A 13132-nucleotide genomic window follows, 5' to 3' on the forward strand; every position below is an offset into this window, starting at 1 on the left:
ACATGACTAAACAACAACAACAACAACGGGAGAAGCAATGATTTAGTTATAATATTGAGCATGTGTGGTACAGGCTTGCCTGCAAGAACTACACAACATGGTACATGGTATTGTAGCTAAAATCCACAGGTCAACTAAAGGTCATAACTATTATGGAAGAAATTTTAAAAAGTGTTTGCTTTAAAGAAAATAATGGGATGACAAACCTCTAGGAAGAGGGACATTCAGCCATGTATCTTTAGGGAATCATCATACACTGTATTCGCGAAGGCTTTCTTGGCCGGGATCTAATGGTTGTTGTGGGTTTTTTGGGCTCTTTGGCCATATTTTGAAGGTCATTCTTCCTAACGTTTCGCCAGTCTCTGTGGCCGGCATCTTCAGAGGACAGCACTCTGTGCTCTCTCTGGTGCCATCCTCTGAAGATGCCGGCCACAGAGACTGGCGAAACGTTAGGAAGAACAAACTTCAGAACACGACCAAAGAGCCCGAAAAACCCATAACAACCAATCATCATACAGGTCTGTGAGGTATATTCAGAGTGTTTCCCCATGCCTTAGAAAAACAAAAAGTTGTATTTTATTCTAGTTTCAGTAAACATTCCCTCAGGATTTTTGAGACCAGATAATTTCTTGACCTAAGATTTCAGGGGGAAAATCAGTTCCACATTTGAATTTTGAACCTGTCCATCAGGACCCGATTAGCTAACATTCAGCTAATTTTCAACTTCTTCTTAGCCAAATAGGAATATATATTTTTAAAAAATTAAAATACAGATTTCGTTTTGAAAAAGATATTTAAAACATTACATATTAAAGATGAGGAGCCTTTCAGATAAAGAAGAGGGAGCAACACTAATGGGTTCCTAACATGGTTGCATATGAGGGGATTCAAACCCAGACTTTAGAAACCCTCGGCTTTTTGTTTCAGCTTCTTCTATATCTGATTTTTCAAAATAGTATCTCAGATCAGGGCCTTGACTTCCCGCAGCATGTTTTTCCTCATTGCCCAAATTATTTTTGTTCCAAGTGAAGACTTTTCTATTCTCCCAAATAATGTAAACCCATTTTTAGTGCGCTTACATCTTATTGCCCTCCTGTTTTGCATAGGGATTCCCTTTGCTTTTCTATACTGTATTGTGTCCGTTCTTTGGTGCCAGATTTTATCTTGATTTTATTACATGCTGTCCATAGTCATTGTTTTGCTATTCCCATTTTATACTTTTAACAACTCAGACCTCAAAGGATGATCAAAAGTTCAATATATAAAACATTCCCAGACACATTTTCATTTTTTTTTCATCAAATCATTGATTCAAGCCAGATCTAGCCTAAACTAGCCCTGAGAGTTTATTTGCATTTTCTGCATGTTAATTTCATGAGGACTAAGATAAGAGTTTCCTCTCTCCACTTCCTTGCTTCATATCGAAGCCCAGTGGTGCTTTGCAACAAGGCCCTGAGACAAAGCATACAATTACAAAAATGTGCCTGATCACGGAACAAAGGAAGGCTAATTGCTTTAGAGAGAGAACAAAGGAGTTAACAGCAAAAGTCTGAGACAGCGGAGCCTACTGACAACGCCCTGAGAGATCTTTTATTCATTTAGCATGATTACATAGTGTGTTATGAGAGAAACAGAATCGTAACTAGGATTGGCTAAAATAGCCCTTTGATCTTATGCTCTATCTCTAAGCAAAAGGGCAGAAGACATGGTTACCCCGCCTGCTGGCAGCTGCCACTTCCTGCCAGGAGTGTATGCACGTCACTGGAATAGAATGCAGCTACAACCTTTAAGGAGACGTTTCCCACACAAAAAGACTCTGTTTACACAGCCAGCCAGTTTCTCTTTTCCTTGCGATTCAGTCTGTATCTGGCCATAACCTTTCTGCCTTTTAGAAATAACATTAGGTTTTTTTCTTAATAAGGACAATGAGGGAAAAATCTGTTTGGTATGTGCTGATAATCTCATATCTGGTCATATGAGATTATGTTTGTTTGTATTACAATGCACAGCTAAGAAGAGAAAGACTTCTCTTTTGGGTTTGCAGTTTAGTTTTCTGAGTATTAGTGGTTTTGTTTTGTTTTTTAAGGTAGGGCCATTTGTCTCCTAAGGCATTTCTTATTTCCTTTCTTCTCTATGCTTTTTCCTGTCAAAATATGCATTTGGTGTGTTCCTTGTTGCTTTGTATGACAGATAGATGGCATGTAAACTGCCCTCAATGAATTCTAAAGCCCTACACAATAACAAGTATAGCACAATAATACACTATTGTTATATAAGGACTATGACTTAGATTTTGTTTTATGTAAGAATGGGGATTTTTCTCCTAGTGTTCTGGGAATAGTGGGATGTAGTATATAATATCTCTAGAAAACAAACTGAGACTTTGTACAAAAAAAACACATGAAAAATAGAAGCAGTTGTAGAGGATTTTTATTCCTGAGGTGAACAGAGACTGCTCTCCACATCACATTCTAATTAGGGCTGCTTCAGTTTGGAGACCAATTTGTTGATTAAGACACCGTTTTGATTCTGATTCGGTCCACTGAGGTCCGATAATACCTGATTTGGATTCCACCTATGAACCAAAATTTGGAAAACTAAGTATTTGGGTCTCCTACTGATTTGCATTGGGAAATCAAAAGGTGGTGGTGGTTTTTAAGAAGTACAAGACTCAGAGCACATAGCCCCACCAAAAATGCAAAGAGGTGAATCCAGTTGTTGTGCTAGCTATTTTTAGGCTCTTTATTCTAGGGGAAATGACTTTTTTAAAAATACCAGTCATGTGGTCCAGTCATGCCAACTTTCATGCTGCTTATTTTCTGTACTGTAGAGTAGATGTATATTGCACTGCTTTTGGAGTAGGGTGCACTGACACTAGGGATGGAAAGATAACATGCTAAATCCCTCATTCGCCTCAGTTTAAGCTGTTGATACAACAAGACATCTTGACGAATTCTAAAGCCCACAAAATCCCTTACCACCAGCTCAGAGTGAGACAAAGGGCACTTCCTCTCTTTCCCTGGGGCTCTGTCTTTTGCTTAAAATGTCTTGACTGTTCCTTCCCCTTGAGAAGCAAGTGCATGCACACATCCAGACAGAGAGAGAGAGCAGGGAGAGAAGGATCATCCCTTTAATTTACATTATTTAAGTTTTTTAAAATGATTATTATACATAACAGCAGATCTTTTTAAACTTGCAGGAATGCTGTGGAGGTCAGATGGAAGAGAACTTCATGGATGCTGCAGATGCAAGCCAATGTATGTTGAACTGTTTAAAGAATTAGTTGTGCGTGAGCATGACATGGAGAAAACCATCATTTTAATCAGAACATTGTGTGCTTCCAAATGTGCTAACAGCTCAAGAAATATTCCCTTCTATATATCCAACTGTTTACACATCCACATCCTTTCATTTGTATCTTTGAACATCCTTCCCCTCCACTTTCACACTAGCAAACAGCAACACACACACAATTGCACAATACTGGAGAAATGGCATTACATTGCTGCCAAATAGTGATATGCCACTTCAACCCATGCTGTGCTGAGGAGGGCAAATGAAGACTTTTCCTTAGCCAGCAATTTGGATTCCTACGGATTCAGCTTTTCTGTATTTTAGATGCCAGAACACTCTCAGAAACTGGTGAAAGGTTAGAAACAAGGAGTCAAATTCCAAAGCACGGTCCAATCTGTTTTCATAAAAAGATGACAACAGACAAGAATTTTCACAATGCACTACTTCTGTTAATCAAATTCCTGGTTAAAATAGATATAACTCTAGGAGTGTTTCTTTTTCTTTCTACCTTCTCCATCTTCTTAGTTTTCTTTAGTGATTGTTTTCCACTTACACAAAAAGCTTATGGAAGACTGAGAGCCAATTATGCTTAATTTACCCTGAACCCCCAGTACAGTGACCTTTGCACCTGCCCAGTTGGAGTGCTGCCACATTACAGTTAATTGTCCAGTTTGTTGATCCATAGTAGGAAAGAAGTCAGAGTAATGCCAGTTTAGAGAATGTTAATTGAACACATCCCCTCCCCAAGGGGCAATCATCAGCGATCATTCCAACAAAGATTCAGTCACCATTCTAATGGGAAACACATTCAAATTAGTAAATTATTGCTTGTATTTTCCCAAGTTATACCTAGTCACTGAGATTTCCTAGCCCATCTGGAAACGGAACTTTTGTACATAACAGCATGACAGGAATCAAGGCTCACTAATCTTCGTGGGGCTTACAATTGGTTAGGCGTTCATTAGTAATGTGTGTATCCCATTAAAAGTCATCAGAAAGTGAGAAACAGGTTGAGTTTCCAGATTCCCCCCCCCCCTCAATTATTCCCTATCATATTCACTAAGTTGTAGGATGAAGAAAGCAGGATGAATTACTAACATGATGCAATGTTATACGGCCATATCTAGTGTGGAGGAACTGGGGCTTTACCTCAAGAACACCAAAACCTAGCAAACACTGAAATTCAGATGTGAATCTACTGATAACTATTGAGCAAATAAACACCAACACCTCCAAACCCTATTAACCCTTCCCTTTTCTTGAAAGCACAAATTTGAATTTTCCCCCCAGATGGGACAAAGACATTCCCCCTTTTCTTTTTCTTGGGGTGGCTCATGGCCATGTGTCAGGATGGAGTGGGTGGAACATTTGCCCAAGATACTAAAATGCTAATTACTGCTCCTGAAATATATATATTTTAGTACAGAAGCCAGAGGAAGCTTCTCTGTGATTTTCATGTCTTTAGGTGCCTGGGGGAGGGACTTTTCTGGGGGACCCTCCATGTGGGTGTATAACTTGGACACCCAAAGCCTAAACTTCATTGAACTTGCAGAGCTTGTACAGGAGAGTCAGGAGAAGCTTCCCTGCAAATTTGGTGCAACATAAATCCATGATTTGTCAACCTTGATGAATCTCAAATCAAAATGAATCACCATTTTTCTGATTCGTGCCCATCTCTAGTGAGGAAATTTTCCCACTGTCCCCAAGTCTTTCTTTCTTTATTCAATTTATACCCCACCCATCTAGACCGAAGTCTACTCTGGGTGGCTAACAATAAGATACAGAAGTAAAAGCAATATAATAAAATACAAACAACAGTGGCAATATAATTCAAAATGATAATTCTTCTTACATCCACCCATTTTGTGACACCTGGATTTGTATCATATCTGAAGACTTTCCCCTTATTTAAAAGCTTGCTATAAGATGAACTGCCATGACAGGTCTCTTTCCTTTACTGATATTACCCATGTACCTCTTCCCAGAGAGTAGAATCAAAGAATGAAATGGGAGGAGGAGGTTTCTATATTATTTCATCTAGTATTTGTACCTTTGAAAAAAAAATAAATCTTAGGTAACATAAAATAGGCTATAAAGAGTACAGTTGAATATCGTTTATGTCCCAAACCTGTATAGTAACATAAAATGCAAATTAATCTTTGCATATTAGTTCTGTGCCTTGTATCTTGAATTAAACCAGATGCTGGAACATTTTCCAGCTAAGATAGCCATGCTATCTTGATGATTGTTAATTACATGGGTACTACAGCATTGAATGTCAAACATTTCACATGCCAAATATGTGTGCAAAAACTGTCAAACTGGTGAGAGAGTAAATGCTATAAAATACCCTTTTTCTGTTCTTCAAAAATAATGCCAGTATTACTCATGATTCAACATAATAAGTCCTTTATGTGTGAGAATCTAGCCTTTTACACTCATAGAGAGAGAATGCTTTTGTGTTCCTTTAACCTTCTTAATAGGATTGTGATTGCCCAATTTTCCAAGTGTAGGAGGACATATTGCAAAACATGCAAGTGATGAACTTATTGGCATAACTACAGTTTAACAGTATTCCAGTTTGCTTTCAGCTCCATTTTAAAATATTACTGCTACTAGAATACTGTCCCAGTCTTTTGGTATTTTGCTATCCATTAAGCATTTATTGGAGTTTCACTTCTGTAGAACTGCTGGATAGCTCAGTGATTTAGATTTCTGGCCAGAGTTTGGGAGTAGGGTTCCTTCCAGCTTTGCAATTCTAAGATTATTATCCTTTATCAATTTTGCTATGATTCCATCATCCTGAGTCAAGTAGCTGGGCAATGGAATAATGGGACACATCAGTGGGGACTGACCTTAGATCACAAGAAGGAATGGAGGAAGTCTGTAAACTAGATGGATATATATTATGCAAATTAGGAACATTAATTGTTGCATTGTTTTTCTATCATTATGTTTCAGTTTTGGCATTATTCACATGATAATCACTAATCTGAGAGTGTTAATACAGTATAATAGTTACAGTGCTGGACTAGGAACAAGGTGTAGCGGGCCACTCTCAAGCCTCTAGCAATACAGGCCTCCAAGAGTGCTCACTACTATTCTTGACTTGCTGCCACCAACCTATCCTTAGTACTCACAAAGGACAAGTTTTTCTTTCAAACAAATAAAGTGTTTATTGATTTGTACAAAATAAAAAGGGTGAATCACAGGTAATAAATCAAATTGTTAATCACGTTTCTCAATTACTAGATCACACAGACTTTTCCCTCACTGACTATCTCTCTCAAATCTATCTCACTCTCTCAATCAACTTCTCTCATCTTTTCAAACTCTCCAAAACTCCCCCTTTCACACATCACATACACCTTATATAATCCAGCTCCTCCCCCTTCTGCATCACCCTCCGTCCTCTCATTGGCTGAGGTTCCCCTGCCCGGCTGTGACGGACAGGTGAGAGCAGAGCTGTATGCCACACAAGGAGACCCAGATTCAAATTCCAGCTTAATCACAAAGCTTACTTGATATCCTTGGACCAGCCAATGACTGGAACTATTTAAAGAAGCCATGCATTTTGCCGGCTCATTCATATAAAGTGGGAGGGAGAGACATTAGGACATGTTTTACAGGGGTAATATCCTAGTGACATTCTCATGAATTTGTCGCAACCCCTCACCCCATCCACAAAAAACCTAAGAATACAACATAAATTCCAGTCATTTAACACAGTGGTTCTTAACCTTTGTTACTCAGGTGTTTTTGAACTGCAACTCCCAGAAACCCCAGCCAGCAGAGCTGATGGTGAAGGCTTCTGAGAGTTGCAGTCCAAAAACACCTGAGTAACAAAGGTTAAGAACCAGTGATAACACACTGTTAAATTTGCAGAAAAATATTCAGGGAAGGATGAAGATAAATTGCAGAAAGCAGAGGTGGAAAAATGTGGTGTCCAGTAGGAGAGAGAATCATAAATGAAGCAGAGAGGAGCAGCTGCCAATCCTTCTCCTCAGTCTGCTGCCCACTTCCCAGAGAGCAATTTGTTTGCACACAAACTGGATCAGCCAGTATTCACACATGGCTGCAAGAATCTGGATATACTTTATATCCAGATGTCTGGGGGATGAGACTTCATTTGGTTAGCAGCAGGGTTTTTGTTCAAGCTCAGGGGAAGAAGGCAGGCTGCTGGGTGCAAGGTTCTTCCCATGGGAAGGACACTGAAATGGAAGAGGAAGGATGCATCAAAGCTGAATTTCAAGCAGGGGTGGGTTTTCTACCTATTCCTTAATCCTAGGTGAGCATTTGGCTCTCAAGGAGAAGGGCACTAGTTTAAAGTCCAACCAGACTGAACTGAGAGCACCTGAATGTTCCTCATACTTCTAGCTAGTGAATAAAAGGTCTCAGTTCCTCATCTTTGCCTGTGAGGACAAGATAAATAATATTTACATTCCTCCTCTGAAGCCACATGGAGTGGTGGTGAGTGTAATGAAGGCCAAAAAGTGGTGAGGCAGCTGAGGGGCAGAGATGTCCACCTGTTCCATTTACTTGTATGTAACTGGGTCCAACTTCTTGTGATTCCACTTATAACTCTGTACCAAACCAGTCTTCAATAAGCTTGTATAATGAGACACCCATCAACATGTCATGAATAAACCCCAAAACATTGAGGTGCCCCATCCTCCTAGAGGGACAAGAGAAAGGTATGATAGGAAGTGACATTAAAAGTCAAAGGAAGGAGAGTACAGGTCAGAACAAGTAAAGGGCAATCTAAGAAATCCGAAGAGGTCCTTTCTCTTCCTCTTTCTCCCCCTTTCATGTGAAGCCATGTTTTATTTTGAGTGTATGCTGAGCTGTATCTAATTACTTCCAATGAACTGTAGCCTTGTTTGTCCTCTCTCAGGGATGGACAAAGTACAGCAGTTCAGATGTTTCTGGACTGCAACTGTGAGCATCCCTCAGCATTGGCCATGTTAGGTGGAGCTGATGGGAGTTGCAGTCCAAATACAAGTCACACTTTGCCCACCCCTGCACTTTGTAACATATAGCACTGGTAATTGTGCCTGTCTTTCACATCTTCTTTTGGCCTAGTAATTAAATATTTCCTAAAACCATATATATCATCATGTGCTGTGCCCTGAGGAGACTCACAGTACTCTATTTATTCCTCGTCCAGGGAAGGGGATATGGCACTGATTAGACTGGCCACATTTTAGAAACATTCTTTTAAGGAGCTACACAGAGTCATTACCTTTAAGAATAGGTGTGTGAGAGAATGAAAGATAGACAGCTTACCCTCTTGTATGAGCTTTGATTAGATATGTCAAAGTAATCTTTCTTTTGCTTCCCCCTTCATTGCTCTTTTCTATTTTCTTTTCATTTTTAATGTCTGTTTTTGGTCTTTATATACAGGACCGTGTGTGTGTGTGGGTGAGCACAGAGTTCCCCCCTCCCAATCCAGAAAACATACAAATGCATACAAATATTTGCAGAAATCCAAGGACAAATTGGTTCAGACGACTTCCAGACCAGTCCCAAATGTTTGGATACAAATTGGATCAGACAGTACTCACACATGCTACAAAGAGCCCTGTGAAGATTCTTATGGAAGCCCCATGTCTTTGCACTTCTTATCCGAAATGTCCAATAGGGGCATTTGGGAGAACAGCAGCCCGGGTCTGTCCTTTTCATTGGCTGTTTCCCCAACCAATGAAAAGAAAAGATCTTCCATTTCCTTGTTCTCTCCCATAAGTCAGCCTTTTCTCTTTTCCCAACCTGGTGAAATCTCTCTCAACCTGGTGGCTATGGGTCCCCTCCCCCCTCCTTGGGCTAGGTGTTCTAGTCCAGTAAATGGCCAGCTGCCTAGATTAGGAATCACACATTCCTAGCCATGTATCTAAGTAAATCCTGGTAACTTTTTATTTTATTTTAAGCTCTGTCTCTGCCTGGTTTCTGGCTCCAGAGACTATAGAAAACAAAGTGGGTTAAATGCCTACTGGAAACATTGCTGTGCTCCTCTGATGCTGAGAGAGATCCCATAACAAGGCTCTCCCCCAAATAAGCAATAAAACAATCAATCTCCCCAAAAAAAGCCTATTTAGAGACTGCTACATTACAAACAGTGAAACAGTTAAAATGATGGAAGTGAACTAATTTGGGTTTAATAAGGAATACTGAAATGTTTTAGGTGAAGAGCTTGAAATGAAAGTACTGTAACTCCCTCTTTCTTGAAACCATCCTGCCAATTTTTCCTTGCCCAGAGTTCAGTACTTCTCAACAAGGCCAGCCCTGCCGTTTGACAAAGTGAGGAAAGCATGTCAGTCAGCAAATACTGTAGAACAGCAAAGGCATCACCTACTCCATCATTCCACCTCATCTCTTCAAGACACCCCCTTGGGGGAAGAGAACTATGCATCACATTGTCTGTCCTAATCTTCTAAGCTGGCCTGTAGTGAACAATGCTTTCTCTTTTGTAGTAAAATCAAGCTATCATTCTAGTCCAGTCTTGAACTCCTGCTGTAGAGAGCAACATCACATCATCCTGTCTCTTGCAATGACCAGAATAATGCTTAGGGGCAGCCCTGCCTCCCATTCCCCTAAGGTTTCCTTTATATTGTCGCCTTGTGCTCACATTTTGTCTCTCACATTTCCAATGTAATACACATGAATCCACCACACATTTTAAATGCCTCCTATACTGTAATTTATGTAACAACACTCTTGAAATGCCTCTCAAGTACTTTAGAACTTTAACTGAATTGCAGTGCACCTGCCAGATGATTATGGTACTTGCTCCATGTGTCTATTTATACATAATTGGGGGAGGGGAATTAACCTACTTCTAAACATGGCCATAATGTGCAGAAGTGGATGACACACAAAACAAAAACTGTATTTCAGCAGTGTGTTAGGCTTTCCTGCAATATTTTCCAAGCAGCCTACCATTTTAAGCAATTTTAAGCCCCTCTCTATGGTGTGACAGTGAAAACTACCACACTGAACCCAGTGAGGCAATTAGAAGGTGTTACCAATGCAGCAAAATTGATATGGTTACCATGGAAACAGAGTTCTTGGAGATTTTTAAAAAAGTTTTCACCCTTAGTTTTTGACATTCTGAAGTCTGGATAAGTATTTTGGAAAGGGAATCAGCACAAACAGGTAATTAGGTAGAAGGCATGCTGAGAAGGTAAACAGGAAATAATACTGAATGCAGGCAGCAACTTCTCACATATCAAAGTGATCATGAAAGTGATCACCCCACATAACTGTAAGGTATCAATACACAAACAACACATCAGGACTGGGGCTGCTGGATCCTGCCACTTTTCCAAGAGAGTTTCTTGTGTCTGGCAAAAAAATTGGAGTAGTATTCATACAGGGGAAACATCATTCGAGTCTCCAAATAAAAGCCAAAACCTGTGCTTTATGGATGTGGGATAGTATTGTGCTCCTGTACCCACAAGCCCAATATTGCTACACAATATTAAGCCCACATTGCCAGCAGGAAAAAGGATGCCATGTTTTACATAGCAAAGACTAGCCTGAATGTTGACAATACTAATGTTGTTAACACTAAAATCAAGATGATCTATGGGATACTCTCTTGTGCTCACTACCATTCATAAAGTGATACCAAGCAAAAGAAAGTCTCTGAAGCTGACTCCTTTTTTCATCAGTTCATCACTTCTTACCAAAAAAACACAGCAGTTATCAGGTGTGAATGGTAGCATCTGTGCAAAATTTAGTGCTGATCCAGTTTCAAAATTATAATTTGGGAGGTGGTTGTTTCAAATTGCCTTTTAGAATGTTGATTTGCTCTGCCACACAGTAACATATGTAACATTACGTAACTATAGTGTGTGTTTCTTCTGATGTGAAAGGTCTTTCAAGAATCTAAGCACCATCTATACAGAGACAGCTGCTTGCTTAACCTGTTGATTATGTTCTAGACTGGGGCAGACAGTCTGTGCTGTCCAGACTTCTGAGGCTACTGGTCCCATCAATCTCAGCTATCTTAGCTGATAGTCCAAGATCATGGGGGCTGTAGTTTGACACAACTGTGGTCTCTAGGTTGCATAGTTCTGTTGCTTAGTTTGATCCCAAGACTATGCTTCTGGCTTGGGGTGGGGGGAGGTTGAGAGTCTTCTATTGAGGTCCATCAGCCGCCCCTTCTTGTGATCTTTGCTTATGATTCCTGGATATGTATGTATGAGTGTGTGTGTTTTAAATATAACTTCTGTGGGTGAATTTCTTTTGGTCCTTTTTACTATTGAAGCTACTAATTTTCAGATAACTGAAAAGACTTAATAGTTATGCTGAGATCACTCTAGAGTTATTTTATCTGTTCCATATGAGATCTGAAAGCATGGTAGTAGACAGTTAGCTGTAATTATGCATCCCTCTTCCAGAACATTTTATGTGGTGCCCCACAGAGTTCTATCCTGCCCTTTCTGTTCTTGCAAAATAATGTTCGCTGCTTGTTGACATATTGCAGAGAAAGGCTGGATTTGTCACAAAAATCACAAATGCTTGCTAATGTGTGTACCTACACATTACTGTTTAATTTTTTAATAGAAACTGAAGAGGAAAATCATCTAGTTAATCTGTAGGAACATTATTCAGGCTCCTGCACAGTATGACTCTTACAATGGGCATTTGTGGTACATCAGAAGAGACAAGAGCAAACAAGCAATGTAAAATGAAAATGTGCCTAGTGAGGTGTGAAAGTGAGGCAAAGGGCACTTCAGATTAGTGGATTCGTTTACAGGGTTTATTAAAGTTTTTGAACAGGATAAATAAATCTTCATCAGGAATGTTGACCTGGAATAATGAACTGCAACATTCTAAAGGGAGCAAATCAATCCTATTATGTTATTGAATTCACAATATAAATGGCACGTTGAATTCACAATATAAATGGCACGTCTGAGTTGTAAAGAGGAGAAATTGTGGTCAGTTTACATTTAGTGGACTTTTCACATATCAAAAAATGCAGTGAGGCAGAGAAAAAATGTATTAATACAAATAAGAATGTGTTTGTCTAAGTGATTTAAACATTATCCACTATACCACCAAAATACCTTACAATGGAATTAAATAATAAAACTTTTTAAAAAATCCTCATATTCCCAGCAATATAAATTGTCTCATGAATAAAACAGGCTTGCCTGGCAACCAAAAGATTGTAGTGTGGATCAGTCTACAAACTTTGCAGGTTGTAGAGATACTAAGTGGAATTTTTTTTTTCAAGAATGTATTCTACAGCCAGGGGGCCTCTGTTGAGGAAACCCTCCTCTTTACTGTTACATAGCATACTTTTCAAAAGAAGGTACTGGAACATTATCTTCATAGACGGGCAAATGAGTGGAAGGAGAAAGCAGTCTTTGGGATATACAGGTCTAAAATCATTAATTAAAAGTTTTAAACTTTCAGTTGGGCCTGTAAGCAAGCAGGCCGAGCACCAGATGGTTCAGAAAAGGTGAAGGCTAAGAGTAAAACTCCTCATGATGTTCTCTTTGGTTGGCTCTTCTCCCAGAAAGCACAGTGGGGAACCAGACTCCCAACTTCTGGCTCTGCAGCCAAGTATCCTGTCTGTCTGTCCGTCCGTCCATATCGGGTCTTATATTAATTTTTGTTCCAAAAAAGCATTAGGGCTTATTTTCAAGGAATGTTTTAATTTTTCATGTACAGCAATCTACGTTTATTCAAATACAATCATGCCATCTTCTTCTGGTTGCTAAACAAAGGTGGAGGGCAGGGGCTTATTTGGGGGGGGGTATATATTATATGCATCCTGAAAAATCATACTAGGGCTAATTTTCAGGTTAGGTCTTATTTTCGGGAAAAC

General features: G+C 39.5%; 1 long non-coding RNA gene across 1 annotated transcript in view; it reads left to right on the plus strand.

Moving 5' to 3' along the window:
* The window catches only part of LOC140704146 (uncharacterized), a 44102-nt gene extending 31557 nt beyond the window's left edge, over positions 1 to 12545 (plus strand). Inside the window, exon 2 of the long non-coding RNA XR_012083272.2 lies at positions 3200 to 12545. This is a non-coding gene — a long non-coding RNA (uncharacterized LOC140704146). The remainder of the gene's footprint in view (positions 1 to 3199) is intronic.
* Positions 12546 to 13132: the final 587 nt, after the last annotated feature.

Source organism: Pogona vitticeps, chromosome 2, assembly GCF_051106095.1.
Source record: "Pogona vitticeps strain Pit_001003342236 chromosome 2, PviZW2.1, whole genome shotgun sequence".
NCBI classification, from domain to species: domain Eukaryota; kingdom Metazoa; phylum Chordata; class Lepidosauria; order Squamata; family Agamidae; genus Pogona; species Pogona vitticeps.